The sequence below is a fragment of the Leptinotarsa decemlineata genome, unplaced genomic scaffold (assembly GCF_025532065.1).
Source record: "Leptinotarsa decemlineata unplaced genomic scaffold, Ldec_3_MD MMD2_tig00026282_RagTag_RagTag, whole genome shotgun sequence".
NCBI classification, from domain to species: domain Eukaryota; kingdom Metazoa; phylum Arthropoda; class Insecta; order Coleoptera; family Chrysomelidae; genus Leptinotarsa; species Leptinotarsa decemlineata.
Genome location: NW_027412668.1, coordinates 6,817,991 through 6,833,856, shown reverse-complemented (window position 1 = coordinate 6,833,856; position 15,866 = coordinate 6,817,991). Strand labels below are relative to the sequence as shown.

Here is a 15,866-nt window from a genome sequence, read left to right as displayed (position 1 = left end):
GCTAGTAGTGAATCATCTGAAATTTTTGAAGATAAAGATAACCAGCTTCCTCTCAATGATAAGTATCCAATAAATAAATTTATTATATTGACTGCTCAACCACCACTATATTTAATTTGATTTTCAGATATAAATTATCTAGACCTCCAACAAGAAATTGCCTCAGAAGTTACTTTCCACCCGGAGGAAGATAATCCTGATAAGGAAAGCCACCTAATCAGCCAGTCCACACAAACAACAACTTTATTCAGAATATTTTGCAATGATGAATTTCTAATGAACAAAAAATCTGTTCTTTATCATACAGGTCTATCTTGAGAGATATTCTCGAAATTAAAATGTCTATCCTAATAAGCCTCTAGTCTGAAAACAAAATTGAACCTTAAAACTAGCATGTTTTTGAGGTTAGAATAATGATTATTAGTGAAAAAAACAAAATATGTGGGTTTTTTTCATTAATATATTTCTTGGGAGCGAATTGGATGCAAAAAACTGTCTTTATAATGAGAGAGTTGTTCAAATATGCAAAATTATGAACCTTTCCACTAGATCAGCTTTCTTCCCTCCTCTGCAACTCCTCCTTCAACTGAGCGATACGCCATATAGAATACATCTTGACTTGCAAGCAATGTAAATAAGAAACTTTCAAATAAATCAATAAATAACGGTGGAAACTGACAGCTAATGACCAATGTGACAAACACTCAGCGCACTCTGCCTGATGAGTTTCCCGTAATCATCCCCATTTGAATCGAGATAAACATTTAACACCGCTCCACCGTGTTAGTCAGGTATTTCCTACATAAGATACATAAGTTAACATTTCTGAATTGATTTCTCCTTTTTTGTTTATAATTTTCATCATAGGTAATTTCATCATTACTTATTATGGTTGACTGTAAAACAGAAACAATAGGCTTATGGTATGAAAAATTAGATACATATGTTTCTGAATGATAATTAGAAAGGTATCTAGAGAAAAGTGAATCGATTGTTGTTCTTTGTCTCGTGGTAGGCTCATTTCACTTATTATCTATTTGTAAAATCTGTTTAAATTTGTTTAAACTCTGTTTTTCCATTAATCAGTTCTGATTTATCTTGTAGAAAGTTAACCAAGAGTTGCCCATCTTCCGACGCGAAATCAACATTGAAATATTCTGCTGAAATAAGTGCCAACGTATGATAGTTCTCTTCTCATTCTTCAGAGCATACTCGAAAGGTGCTTGCACCTCTCTCTCTTGCCCTTACAGTAATATACGGAACGTAACTCTCTCTCTTAATTTCTTCACTAACTCACACTATACCTTCCTCTCAACTTCCGTTCGCTTCACCCGATCACACTTTTCGTAACGATCTCTTCACGCTTTCACGAGCTCACTTTCCAAGTCAAGTGCGTGTGGAAAAGTTTCACTTCAAAAAAGCTTCATTTATGATTTCATTTGATAGTTTCCTAAATTCCGTTATACACCTCGTATATTTCTGACGCTTTCCATTTCAAATTTGATACATAACCTCTTGTGATCAATGAATTGAAACAACTGTGGAAAAAGCTGAACCCTCTTCAGGGTGTTACTTTCTCAGGTCCTGACTTTCGAAATTTCCTATTTCTTCAACGTAACTGGCAATTTTACAAAAAGATTACTCATTCTGTGCTCAAGCATTTTCATCTTTTACTCGAATTCAAAATTTTCAACCATTTGAAAGATATTTGGATCATGAGCACATTGAAAAAATGTTTTATATGCTCTCTACTTTTTTAAATATTTTTCATATTCGTTGACAAACCATATAGACGCAGTTGGGAAACATTGAAGAAAAACAGTTTTTACCACTTTCATTTGTAACTAATTGTAATTGTTTGAAAATGTCCTTTTAGCACGAAAGTGCAGAAAGATTCTTTGAAAATGAAAGTGGTAAAACACATAGAAAGTTTCATTTCTCGTTTTTCATGAAAATGAAATTGATAGTTTCCTTGGAACATTTATTGAGACGTAATAATTTCCTTGTAGCAATTGTTTAAAATGGATATAATGAACTACTTCGCTCGTCTTGTCCTTGAATCGTGTGTTCTTTCAGATACCTTGGTGGTGTTTTTTATAAATTGGTATCCAGCAGGTAATCTAGTTCTCTTGTAATCTAAGTCAGACACTTGGTATTATTTACACTAAGGGCTCGAGACAATAGAAAAATCTAAACTGTTTAGGTCTAGTGACCTAGGTAGTTTCGACTGTGGATCCGTTCGACCTGTCCGTAGGATAGGTCGATGAAACGTAGAGATTAATTACATTGCTTTCACTTCCACTGCTGTTGAGAAGAAGCATTTCATTGCTGTGGAACTTTGCTTTGGCAGCCTAGCCTTCAATTTTTCCGCCATGAACAAAACCACCGTATCCTCAAGGCTTCAGCATCTTGAGCAATCATCAATATGGCTGCAAAGGCTGCTCCTGAAAAGCTTGGAACATTGTTCCGAACCAGGAAACTGTACACACCTCAGCAACTTTAATGCTCTATAAATCTCATATCAGACCTTCTTTGGAATACTGTTCCCATGTATGAAGGAAGCTCCGCCCCTGAGTAAACCCTGAGTTTCTGGATTCCATCCAGAAAAGAGCCATCTGCCTGAATGGAGACTTGAACATCACTTGCAACCTTAATAGTCTGGAACATCGAAGAAAGGTTGGAGATTTGTCTCTTTTTTATATACAGGGCTATTCAAATTCGTTTCTGTACATGGAGATCTCGTGAACGATAAGAGACAGAGTGTCAGTTGAGTCGTGGCAAAGTTGCGTATTTTAGAGACCTATTCAATGATGTAAAAAAATCGAATATAACTCTTTTGGTTCTGGAGATATACAGAAAAAATAAAATCTTTTTTATTCGCAGACATATTGAAAATCTGTCCACATTTTGCTATTGGCAAAGTTGCGTATTTTACAGACCTATTCAATGATGTGAGAAAAACAGGAAACAGGAAAAATAAAAAAATCTCAATTGCTATTGGCACTTGATGTGAACTATCAGAATATGTCCATGAATCTTTTATATAGAGTGTCATCTGACTTCAGCCACCCCCATCTTTGAATTTTTAAATACGCACCTGTATTTTTGTTGTAGTTTTTGGATCGTAGACGTTCACTTCATACTGAGAAATTGAATTTCATTCTATATTTCGGGATGTTTCGGTAATATTTGATTATAATTGGGTGACTTTTTCCCTTTTGAATTACGGCCCTGGAAATTGGTTGACTGAGCTGAATAAAAATATAATATCAACTTTCACGTCAACCTATGTACCATAGAGTTTTTGGAGAGTTTTTTTTCATATTTCCATTGCGCTGAGCATTTTCTACAATGAACTTCGAATAAGAAAACCTTTTATGATTATCTGACACATATCTACAACAAAAATATATTATATGTGTTTTGATGAGCAGAAAAAGAATGGATAGCAATAATAACATCCAAAACCAACAATATAATCGTAATGAAAATTCAAATGAAGTAATTTATATACACAAAAAATGGTGCAATAAATGTTCGAATTAGAGTCCTTCCATTTTGAGACAAATACTGGGCCAATATAATGGCATGCAAGATCACCAGATCTTACTATTTTGGACTATTTTCAATGGGGGACATTGAAAAATAGGCAGAGAGAGAAAATGTGGACGACTCAAGATCCAGGATTTTGCATGATTTCGCAAAAATGCAGCAAATAAGTTCATTAAGGGCAATAAATAATTTGAAAAACCGAGTTTCTTTATTGCGCCATTAATTTTTTTGTGTATATAAACTACTTCATTTCAATTTTCATTATAATTAAAGTGTTCATTTCGGATGTTGTTATTGCTATCATTTCTTTTTCTGCTTATTAAAACACATATAATATATTTTTGATGTGGATATGTTTCAGATAATCATAAAAGGTTTTTCTATTCGAAGTTCAGTGTATTAGAAGTTCAGAACAATGAAAAAAAACTTTAGAAAAACTCTACGGTACATAGGGAGACGTGAAAGTTGCTATTGTGTTTTTATTCAACTCAGTCAACCAATTCCCAGATCCGTAATTCAAAAAGGAATAATTCACACATTTATAATAAAATATTACCCAAACAATCCGAACTATAAAATTTAATTTAATTTCTCAGTCCAGTCTCAGTACGATCCAAAAACTACAACAAAAAATACAGGTTCGTATTTAAAAATTCAAAGATGGGGGTGGCCGAAGTCAGATGACATTCTATATAAAAGATTCATGGGCATATTCTGATAGTCCACATCAAGTGCCAAAAGCAATTGAGATTTTTTTGTTTTTCCTGTTTCCTGTTTTTCTCACATCATTGAATAGGTCTCTAAAATACGCAACTTTGCCACGATTTAACCGACACTCTATCTCTTATCGTTTACGAGATCCCCATGTAGAGAAACGAATTTGAATAGCCCGGTATACTTTCACTGGAGGTGTTCAAATGATTTGGCACATTTGATTACACCAAGAGTGGTACATATCAGAAATACGCGACAGACTGTGGCTGCTTGTCGTTTTGAGGTTCAACTCCGTACACCTCGAACTTCACTGTTTAAGAACTATTCCTTTTAGAGAACGGCGTTCATGTGAAATAAACTTCCTGAGAACGTTTTTCCGAATGAATTTAACCTCCAGTGATCCAACGCAAATCGCTACTTTCGCACAGGCACCGCTTTTAGAGACTCCCAAGAATGTTTTTTTGTGATTGTATTTTGCCTTCGAAAAAATACTTTTTGAAAATGTATTTGGTATATTTCCTCCGAAATAGTGTTACAGAGTGGCGTCGAATAAAGAGAATACCTTTCATTTGTTTGAATGGGTTATATTTTTAGGAGTGATTAATTTTTGGGAAAGAAAGTTTTTGACTTTCTACTACTCCATATGAGAAAAGTATCTTCTGTATAATTCAGTGTTCATGTAGAAGTATTTGTTTCGAAAGATTTTTTTCTTTCGTGTAATTCAATGTTTATATGAAAGTAGCTGTTTCAGAAGGACTTTCTTTCAGTTTGTGTCTGAAAGTTACTTCTTTGCATGATCTACACATCCATGTATATAGTTACTTATTTTCAAATTGATTACTTCTTTCCTTTCTTTGGAAGATTCTCTCATCCATTTTTTTTGTATCAGATGGAGTAGTAGAAAGCCAAAAACTTTCTTTCATTTGTATTATTACATTTTCTGTTAGCCTGCCATACGAAACATGTAAATTTCATTTGTCGATTACTATCATTTATGAGATGCTAGTAGTGATTTTTGTTGATGTGTTGTTTCATTTTATACTACAAATCACAGTCTTTGATGATGAATGGAAAATGACTTATTTGAGCTCAGTCTCGATCAAATGGTCATTTATATTCCAAGAGTTCAACCAAAACCTGAATATCCACCAACGAATCATTCAAGTGACGGATGCGGTATCAGACAAGAAATTTCTATCGAGTTTGCACTCCTGGCTGGGTTTGTCTCGTCGCCAGATTTTATTCATCAATCACTAAACTCATTTCAGACCTCTTTGAAATACGGTCACCATTCAGGACCCGAATTCAAAGGATTTCTTGCCCTGTTGATTTCGGAGAAATAACTGTCTCCGTTTCTATAGAGAGTTGTGCTTTTCAAGCACTATTAATAGCGTTTTCAGTGGAACTGCAGACGTTCTGCTAGTTATCGATTCGTTTTAGAATTAGGTTCGCACTACGAATGCCCACGAGATATTCAGTTTGTTGTTATTCGAGGCTCTTGCACTCGTAACAAGCAGATGGTGCGAGAACATAAATTTCAACGATTATGTTGGCGATGGTAATATGTGAGCAGGGGTGTTTGGCGGAAAATTGACACTTCAGTAACATTTTTATAGAGTTTTTTGTGTAGGTGCTGAAGAAGCTTGATTGTGAAACCAGATATCGTTGATGAACATTACGGAAATAAACAATTATATCCGAAACTGTTCAACAACTCAAAATTAGTGATACGCTGGAAGCTTGACTACTCAATAACTCAACTAACGTAAATAACGTAGAGATGCACCTCATCACAAAATACAAGTCACGAGGGTGGTTTCATAAGTACCCGGCCTGACCTATAGATGGCGGTAGTTGTTTGAAAAATATCACAGTATCAAAAAGTACAATCTATAAAGCATATGTTTCAAATTTGAAGACGCGGCGTTGTTCAGTATTTGTTTGGCAGCCATCAAAAGCGAACGTTTTCGGTGAATTTGTAAAAATGGTGAAGATTTGTCATCTTTATGTGGTAAAATACTTTTATTTGAAAGGCTTCAGCCCAACCGATATGAATGCTGAACTGAATTCTACTCTGAATGAGTCTGCTCTTTCATTTACAACAGTAAAATATTGGGTAGCAGAGTTTAAACGAGGCCGTACGAGCTGACAAGACGACCATCGCTGTAGTCTACCAAATGAAGTGACGACTCCAAAAACGGTGAAGAAAATCCACAAAGGAATGATCTTCGACTGAGTAGTCATTTCAAAAAGTGTAGTACATCGTATATTATCTGAAAATTTGGACATATGCAAGCTGTGTGCGAGGTGGGTGCCGCGTTTGCTCACACTCGGGCAAAAACAGTGTCGTGAAGATGTTTCAATCTAGTGTTTAGCGAAGTTTCACAGAAACAAAGCAGAATACTTGCGTTGTTTTACAACCATGGATGAAACATGGGTCCATAACTTCACACCCGAGATAAGAGAACAATCGAAACAGTGTCCCCAACAGGAAGAACCGACTCCAAAGAAGGCGAAGGCCGTTTCATCTGCAGGTAAGGTCATGGCATCGGTTTTTTGGGATGCGCGTGGGATAATTTTCATTGACTATCTTAACAAAGGTAAAACTATCAACGGAGAGTATCATGCGAACTCATTGCAACGTGTGAGTGAAAAAATCAATCAAAAACGGCCGCGTTCGGCTAAGAAGAAAGTGTTGTTTCATCAAGACAATGCACCAACTCTCAAATACATTATCGCAATGACCAAACGTAACGAATTAAAGATTGAGTTGCTACCTCATGCAACGTTTCCGCCAGATTTAGCCCCCTTAGATTATTTTCAGTCCCCAAACTTCAGAAAATGGCTCAGAGGTCAAAGATTTTCCAACGATGAAGAAGTGATATCAGCAGTTGATGGCTATTTTGAGGAACAAGACAATTCTTGTTATACAAACGATATCGAATTTATTGAACATCGCTTGGAAAAGTATATAGAGCTGTGAGGAGATTATGTTGAAAAATTAATAATAATTTTTTTCACAATTTTTTTGTGTTTCCTTGAACATTTCTAACAGTAGGGGCCCTAGATTTGATCCTTGTGATACCCCAAATATTAAGACTCATCAAAAAATTTCCAACACAAAGATCAGAATCTCCAAAACTCCAAAGTGGAGAGATACATCCATTGGAAGAGATAGGAATATAACTTTTCCATAACTAGCTATCACCCTTTCACAAACAATTCCCTTGGGAGTCGGAATTTCTGCTAGCAGAGGATTAACGAGATTGAAAATTTCGCAGTTAGAGTCGAACTAACGTTCAAATAGGGGTTGATCAAATGAAAATGATACTTGTTTGAATTGAAAGGAGTATATGTTTAAGAAAATATCAGTCTTGAGGAAGCTGGTTTTATACTTCTTTCCAAAGTGAATGGTTTTGTTTTTTCCTTCTTCAGAAAAGGTAGGAAGCCGGAAGCTTATTCTATTTCATTACCTGACAGGCCAGTTTGTACTTTGGAAGGGTCTTTATCAACATATGATTGATATAAGAGACTCATGAATTCGACTCCTTTTCTTGACTGTCAGTAATCCTCAATGAATGTTGTGGTATATTTCCTTTGGATTGAAAAATCACCACTTCCAGCACTATTTATTGACAACATGAGGATTTGACTCATTTTAAAAAAAGTTGTTGTCAAGCCAAATTGAGCTAAAATCTTCTTCAATATGATTGTTACGGTCCATAACACGTAATTTTCAGCAGTGCCGAAAAAGCGCTGACATCTATTGAATCAACAGTGTTTTTTTTTCCTTTCGGCCTTCGAATACTCGATGCAATCTTTCATTGCAAAGTACAGATGAATTTGTGGTGCACTGTTTGGAACCTTTGGTGTAGTAATGAATATTACTGGAGTTTCATCCGAACATCAAACCGTTATTTTCAACACCTCCTCTTGAAGATGATCACTTGGTGATCGAAACACGTGTCGGGGTGTTGAAATAACGGTTTGGTGTTGGGATGAAACTCCATCAATATTTAGGTACTGTTGAGTTGTCATGTCGGTCAATCTATCGACTAATTTGAAAACGACTTCAATTTTATTTAATTCATTTGAATGATTCATTTCATCTGTAGTGATATATCTTCCTCCTTGTCTGGACTCTACCTTGCTTTATCATCTCTACCTCAATCATGAAATCATAATGTTATCAAAAATATATTATCTTATTCATGACAACAGGATATTATTCATAATAAAATCTTGTATGGAAAAGACTGACCATAAATCGTTATTCTCAAATTTTGGCTTCTTTCCCAAGAAAGAAATTTTATTTGTTTCGATTTCCAGTGTCATTCTTCTCGTTTCCTGTCTCTCTTGTTGGAAAATCTGTTATATTCCTTCGTCACTCAGGTCATTGACGGTTCAATGAATTCGCTTGTCACCTAAGAGATGGCCAAGATAGAATGTACCCCTCATTCTTGGAAACTGAGTGTGACTTTCAAAAACGGATCTTCATAATCGTATTCAATTCATTTATCTACCTAGTACTACAGAAGATTACTGACTAATCACGCTTTTTCCGTTATTCCAGAAGTTTTGGAGATGGATATGTGGATTGTGATCGTTGAACAGTTGGAATCTTCAAGATAAATAAGAAAATGATAATCCATACGTTTTCGGTAAGTGAGTATCTTCTAGAACGACTTGAAATTCAAATATCCTACCATTGTAGTATATTTCAGTATCAGTTCGATTTTCAATCTTTCTGAATAACTAGGCTCCAGTACATAATGGTCCATGTACATTTTTGATGCTCATTTCTCCAAATAACTCGAAATTTTTATTTTTTCCGATTCCCACCCACAGATCGTCTCATTCGATGTGAAATGGCTTTCTTTTGCCTTTTCCATTATTGCCCCTTACCTAGTTTGTTGATATCAGACGCCGATTTCATTTCAGGCCACCAAATCATAGAATATTACTGGAGTTTTTTCCCCAACACAAAATCGTTATTTTCAACACTTCGACACGTGTTTCGATCACCAAGTGATCATCTTCAAAGAGGAAGATTGAAACTAGAAACTAACGCGAAGCTAACCCTATATATGCTATATGATATCCCATACAGGTAAACCAACCAGGTGTACCAGCCATACAGGTATACCAACCTAAATTTATTTCACAATTTTCCTTATCTATTATTTTACAATATATGTTCATATAAAACAATATTCAGCTATATGAAAATTAATTTTACAATAGTGCCTATCTAAATTTATTTTTGCGAAGTGTCCTTACCCAACAATATTATTAGTGTCAGTAAACCCAACAATATTATTTTAACAAGCTATATAGTATGCTCTTTGGTATAGGTCCGTCATCGTTATTCATAATATTATTGTGTTTACTTATTTCTACACTCTCATAGGCATCTAATTGCCTGTTGTTGTTAACTTGTTTAACTAATCTTAATGAACTGAAGTCTATGGAATGGTTTTGTTGCAAAATATGATGGGCGACTGCTAATTTTTCAGGTCTTCCATATTTTAAGTGTGATATGTGTTCCTAATATCTTATTTTAATAGATCTGTTTGTCTGTCCATAATATTTTCCATCGCAGTCCTTACATTCAATTTCGTAAATTCCAGACTTTTTCAAATTCCCGACTTTGTCTTTTGGACTTCCAAAAAGGCTCTGTTGTGTATGACTTGTTTTAAAAACCACCTTCATACCTAATTCCTTGAAAATCTTTCCAAAGTTCCTTGTAAAATGGTGGAATGGAACTGAGATGTATCCATCTTGGTTTTTATCCTTTCTGAAAGTCAAGATTTCGTTCATTCTTAACCTAAACTTCTTTTTCCTTATTATGTCATCTACAATACCCCTCGAGAAACCGTTAGTGGCTGCTATTGCCTGTATTGTACGTCTTTCTTTTGTGAACCTATCATGTGTTAGAGGGAAAGTCAAAAGACGAGGCACTAAAAAATTCAACCCAGCACGTTTGTGCTGTCCACAGTAATGTGAATTGTCTGGAATATACCTGTACGTGCTTGTTTCTTTTCTAAATATATCGTATTCTAACCCTCCATATTGGCTTCTCATTAACAAAACGTCAAGAAATGGTAGTTGTCCCTCATTTTCTAATTCATACGTGAATGTTATTGATGGACATCTATTATTTAAAATTGAAACAAAGTCCTCAATATGGAGGGTTAGAATACGATAAATTTAGAAAAGAAACAAGCACGTACAGGTATATTCGTGACAGTTCACATCACTGTGGACAGCACAAACGTGCTGGGTTGAATTTTTTAGTGCATCGTCTTTTGACTTTCCCTCTAACTCATGTTAGGTTCACAAAAGAAAGATGTACAATACAGGAAATAGCAGCCACTAACGGTTTTTCGAGGGGTATTGTAGATGACATAATGAGGAAGAAGAAGTTTAGGTTAAAAATGAACGAAATCTCGGCTTTCAGAAAGGAGAGAAACCAAGATAGTAAGATATATGGAAAACATAGCACACTTGAAATATGGAAGACCTTATCATATTTTGCAACAAAACCATTCCATAGACTTCAGTTCATTAAGATTAGTTAAACAAGTTAACAACAACAGGCAATTAGATGCCTATGAGAGTGTAGAAATAAGTAAACACAATAATATTATGAATAACGATGACGGACCTATACCAAAGAGGATACTATATAGCTTGTTAAAATAATATTGTTGGGTTTACTGATTACTACATAAGGAAACTTCGCAAAAATAAATTTTGATAGACAATATTGTGAAATTAATTTTATATAGCTGAAAATTGTTTTATATACAGCGATAACAGTTAAACAGATATTGTGAAATGATAGATAAGGAAAAATTGTAAAATTAATTTAGGTTGATATACCTGTATGGGTGGTATACCTGGATGGTTTACCTGTATGGGATATCATATAGTATAAATAGGGTTAGCTTCGCGTTAGGTTCCAGTTTTAATCTTCCTCTTTGAAGATGATCCCTTTGTGATGGAAACACGTGTCGAGTTGTTGAAAATAACGATTTGGTGTTGGAGAAAAACTCCAGTAATACGCATTACTACACCAAATGTTCCAAACAGTTCATCATAAGTACCAAATCATAGAACAAAATCAATATATCATGCATTTCTGTACGTACGTCTGGCTAGGACATGTACTACCTCCTGTCTTTCTTTTTCAACTTTCCAGTTATTATTTTCAGTCCAATCTGCTATTTAGTACTACTTTCATATAATCAACTTTCTATATATTTGTATTGCTCCATTTTAAACCTTCAGAATCCCCAATGGCTCTACCATTGGATAAAAACTTGTTCAGCTGTTCCTCTTTGGTTCTTTCAACAATGTTAGATCCAGCAATATTACCGCATATCCTCGTCACTATGCATTATCCCCTCCCAACATAGTCGGATATACTTCTGAATGTAATAGGGTATTATTAATGAAGGAAAACAAAATTCAGATGCAAGTCAAATATTCCGCTAGTAATAACATTTCAACAACTACGTATCTGTTATTCTAGTTGACGCATTCTGTCTCCAAGATTCATTGGGTAAATTGTTTGTACGTCACCTAAAACTCTCTTGAGAAATGACAACACCATTCCAAACAAACTTCATACACGTACAAAACAATTCTCATTAGTTCTTCCACCTATTCTGGTGAGAGAACTGGGTGACACTTCAGCTGTAGCTTATATTAGTCGTATCTTCCAGCTCCACCTTCCTTGCGGCGGAATTTATCAAGCAAAATCTGTTTATACGTATAATAAATAATGTTGACATTTGGAACTGAGCATTCTGGCTGTTAGTCCTGACATTAATGTTCTTTCATCCCAATTTGATTAAGGGCGTCTTAGCTCTAAGCTGTAGAAAGGTTGGAATATGCGAATATCATGCTGGGGGTGGATAATCCTGATTTGAGGAGATATATTCGTCTTGTCAACAAGTTGTTCAATCTCCCGAGAAGTATCTGGTGGAAAATGTTATGTGGTCGATCAACAAGTCGAAAGCATATGTGATAGAGTTGGCAGGAATTTGAGAACTGAGTTTTATCAAATTCGTGTCAGAATGGTTACAAGGTAGCTATTATCGATTATGGACAGAAATCAAACCATTCACGGGTGTATTACACTTCAAGCAACAATAGTGAATGTTGAAGGGCAATGTTCCTGGCTTGTAGAGTTTCTTAAATAAGTTTTGAGGCGTTTCAGAGAGGAGAAGTCCTTTCAGGGGTACATGTGGAAACAGGTAGTGTCGCCAAGGTCTTTAAAAGTTCGTACGCACATTGCCGTAAAGTTTTTCTATTGTATTTCGGGGAAGTTTTTTTCAATATTCTCTTTCAAGCACTTGGTTCGTTTTGCCAAAGACTTAATAAAATTTCTAACGGATTTTATAATTCCAATAGTATCTGTATGTGTAGAGTAGGGAAGGTGACTGTAGGCCCACAGCACTTAGGCCACATGTGACCCATAACTCCAGACACTCCCATAGGACACCTGCATAAAGGTGTGTCCACTAGCCCTATATTATGCAGGTGTTTTCTTAGTAGACAGTGACCAGTCAGAAATCCTATTGGTAAGCATGGATTTTTCCTGGTCATCGCCAGATATTTCTTCAGTGCCAGCGTCCCAGGGTCGCCCAGGGTGATCCTGCCAAGATTGCATTCTTTGATTTCATCCCATCTCTTTAGGGATTGAGCATGGGTGCAACGTTTGGCTATTTTTGCAATTGTTGAAGTCATCAGGCCGTAGATGCCACTGGGTCCTAAAATTCTTAGTCCAGCCGCTTCCTTGGCTAAAGAGTTGGCAATGCGATCACCTTTCCTTAGCCCTTTAATCCACCTCAAGATAGCCTCTACCGAGGCTTCGGCCATATCTTGGTGGCACTGTAGTACTAGCCCTGAGGTAACACATTGTCTGTTCAAGGCTCATAGGCTTGTCTGCTTTCAGTGCAGATTGTTAATTTTTTGCCAGAAATTCCTTTCCTGGTTATTTCTTTTATGGCGATTGAGATACCAGCCAATTCTGTTTGAACCACGCTGGTATTTTTTCCATTTCCCACTTAATCCTTAGGCTTGGTGATCTGGAGTACATCCCACATCCTGAGACTCCTTTGGTTTTTGAGCCGTCTGTATATATGCGTATTGCATTTGTAGCATCTGACTCTGTGTTCTGTTTTATTTGTATTTTGTAGGGTTTATTAAACACAAATCTGGATTCAATTGCATCACTGGTTGCCTGCAGCAGAGGTTGCGCAGTAAGCTTCCCGCCATAGGCTTAGCCTCAATTAACCCATTCCTACTTCGAGGTTTACATCAGTCGTGCGCAATCGTAACATGGCCATTAGCGCAACCTCCTGTGATGTTCAAACAAGCCAATCGTTGTATTTGATATAATTTTTGGATGGCCGTGCCCCCTTGATCCTCCCCTGGATACGGCCTTGCATGACGTGTTATATTCGGAAGAGCAAGGTTTGGAACTGAATATTTTGGAGTGCTTGGGTCAGCAGAGTCCTCTATCAAGTTTATTTTCTTATGTGGAAATTGGTAATTAGTTCATAACATGTCCATTTAATGACTGTAAAATTTTCAATCAGTATATATGATAGAAATTATTATATTTCATGAAGTACTATATAGGAAGAATCCAATTAGTATGAACACACCTGAGGGAGCAATTGTACAGCGAAACATGTATTGCGGTTTCGGAAAATAAACAATGAAAATCTTATGATTAACTACTAATTAATACAGTTCATTGTATGATTTTCACTATAAAAGGGTTTTACAAAAAACGCAACACGTGTTTTGCTATACAATAGCTTCCTCAAGCGTGAAGGTTTGAAACTTGGGGTTTAAGTCTCAAACAAATCCAAACAAGTCCAATGATCAGTTATGGTGTAATTGACTGGTGACCGAAGGCTTTACAGAAAACTGCCCAGGCGAAGCTCTCTGGCTTACAAAGACAGGCTTGTTTGGCCATCACTGGCCATGGGGATCCTTCTAGATCTACCTCACCTCCACATTTTCTGAAGAGAGAGGCTAGATGGACTGCACATAGACGTGTGCACATTGCCAATTACACGAATCAATTTAATGCAGAGTGCAACAGACTTTTGGTTGACATTGGACGTCACAGCATTCTGGAAATGACCTCTGACTTTATGCCTCCAACTGTCAACTACCAACAGCCTCATGAAGTATTTACTTTTCCTGAGTAGAGAGGACTGGATGGTTGTTGGTTCACAGATGAATCAAAAACACCTTCCGGTTCTGGTGCAGGTATTTTCAGTCGCAGACCCTGGACAGAGATATCAACCTACCTAGGAACCTATACCACTGTATTTCAAGTGGAAATTTACGCTATTGAATGGTGTGCAGAGAGATTGGAAGAATCCAAGCTTATACACAAGTCGATAAAATTATTCTCGGACAGTCAAGCGGCGTTGAAAGCTGTTGATTCCTACCGAGCAACGTCTAAATTGGTATCAAATTGGGAAAAAATACTCTCCTCGATAGGAAGACTTGCAGATGGTCTGTGGTATGGATTCCTGACAAGACCATATAGAGCTTATATCCAAGAAATTGAATCAATCGTATTATCTCATTAAATCCGTTAAGAATAAATTAGATACTGAAGCACTGATATCAGTTCATTTTGCCAAGTTTCAGTTCATTATTTACAACAACATTACTGTCTGGGGTTCAGCAACTGAGGTGGACAGAATTTCCATAAAACAGAGAGCATTACTGAGGCTAATTCACAATCTAGATTACAAAACGTCTTGTAAAGAGATTTTTCGTCAAACTAAAATACTAACTGTTGCCTGTTTGTTCATTCTAAAAACATTGACCTATATCCATGAAAATAGAAGACAGCTAGATTCGAGATCGGAAGTCCATAGTTATCATACTAGGAATAATCATATGCTCATCACCCAAAAACACCATCACGCAAAGTATAAAAAGTCTCCCATGTTTGTTTGTATCCGTCTCTTTAATATGCTGCCATGCGACATGAAGACACTGCCACCTCAATTTTTTTTAAAGTAGTTGAAAGTGATTCTATCAGAAAAATGTTTCTACACAATAGATGAATTTATACTTGAAGTTGGTGATGTCAGATCACTGTTATTGTGACGTATCGGACTTCCATTGTCTACTATATAAAATGATTTGAAATCCCTGAAACAACTAAAAAAGAAGAATTGAAAATGAATAGCTGAAAATAACAATTATATTAACCAAAATAAACCTGAAATGAAATAATAGTGAAATAAAATACAAGTGAAAATAGAACAATTGAATGAATAAAAATAAAGAAATGAAAAAAGAAAATGAAAATAAAAGTCAAGTCACGTTAGTTCACGACGTTTAAATTGTTAGTATCTACAATTGTCTTCGGGTGATGACTGGACTGATTCCTCCGAGAGATGACTATTTATAGGTCGTTCGAGTACTTTCACTTATCCCCGCTTTCCATTTTCCGCTTCACTGGTTCCGTAGGAGATGACCGTTTTGGCGAGAGTTGGCCATTTTTCGCTTGATGATGGGTTTTCATATGTTGCGTATTTCTACGCTGGCTT

The 15,866-nt window shown here is 36.1% G+C and overlaps 1 protein-coding gene across 1 annotated transcript in view; it reads right to left on the bottom strand.

Moving 5' to 3' along the window:
• LOC111506736 (uncharacterized) overlaps window positions 1-15,866 on the bottom strand; it is a 465,508-nt gene that overhangs the window by 290,392 nt on the left and 159,250 nt on the right. The window lies entirely within an intron of this gene.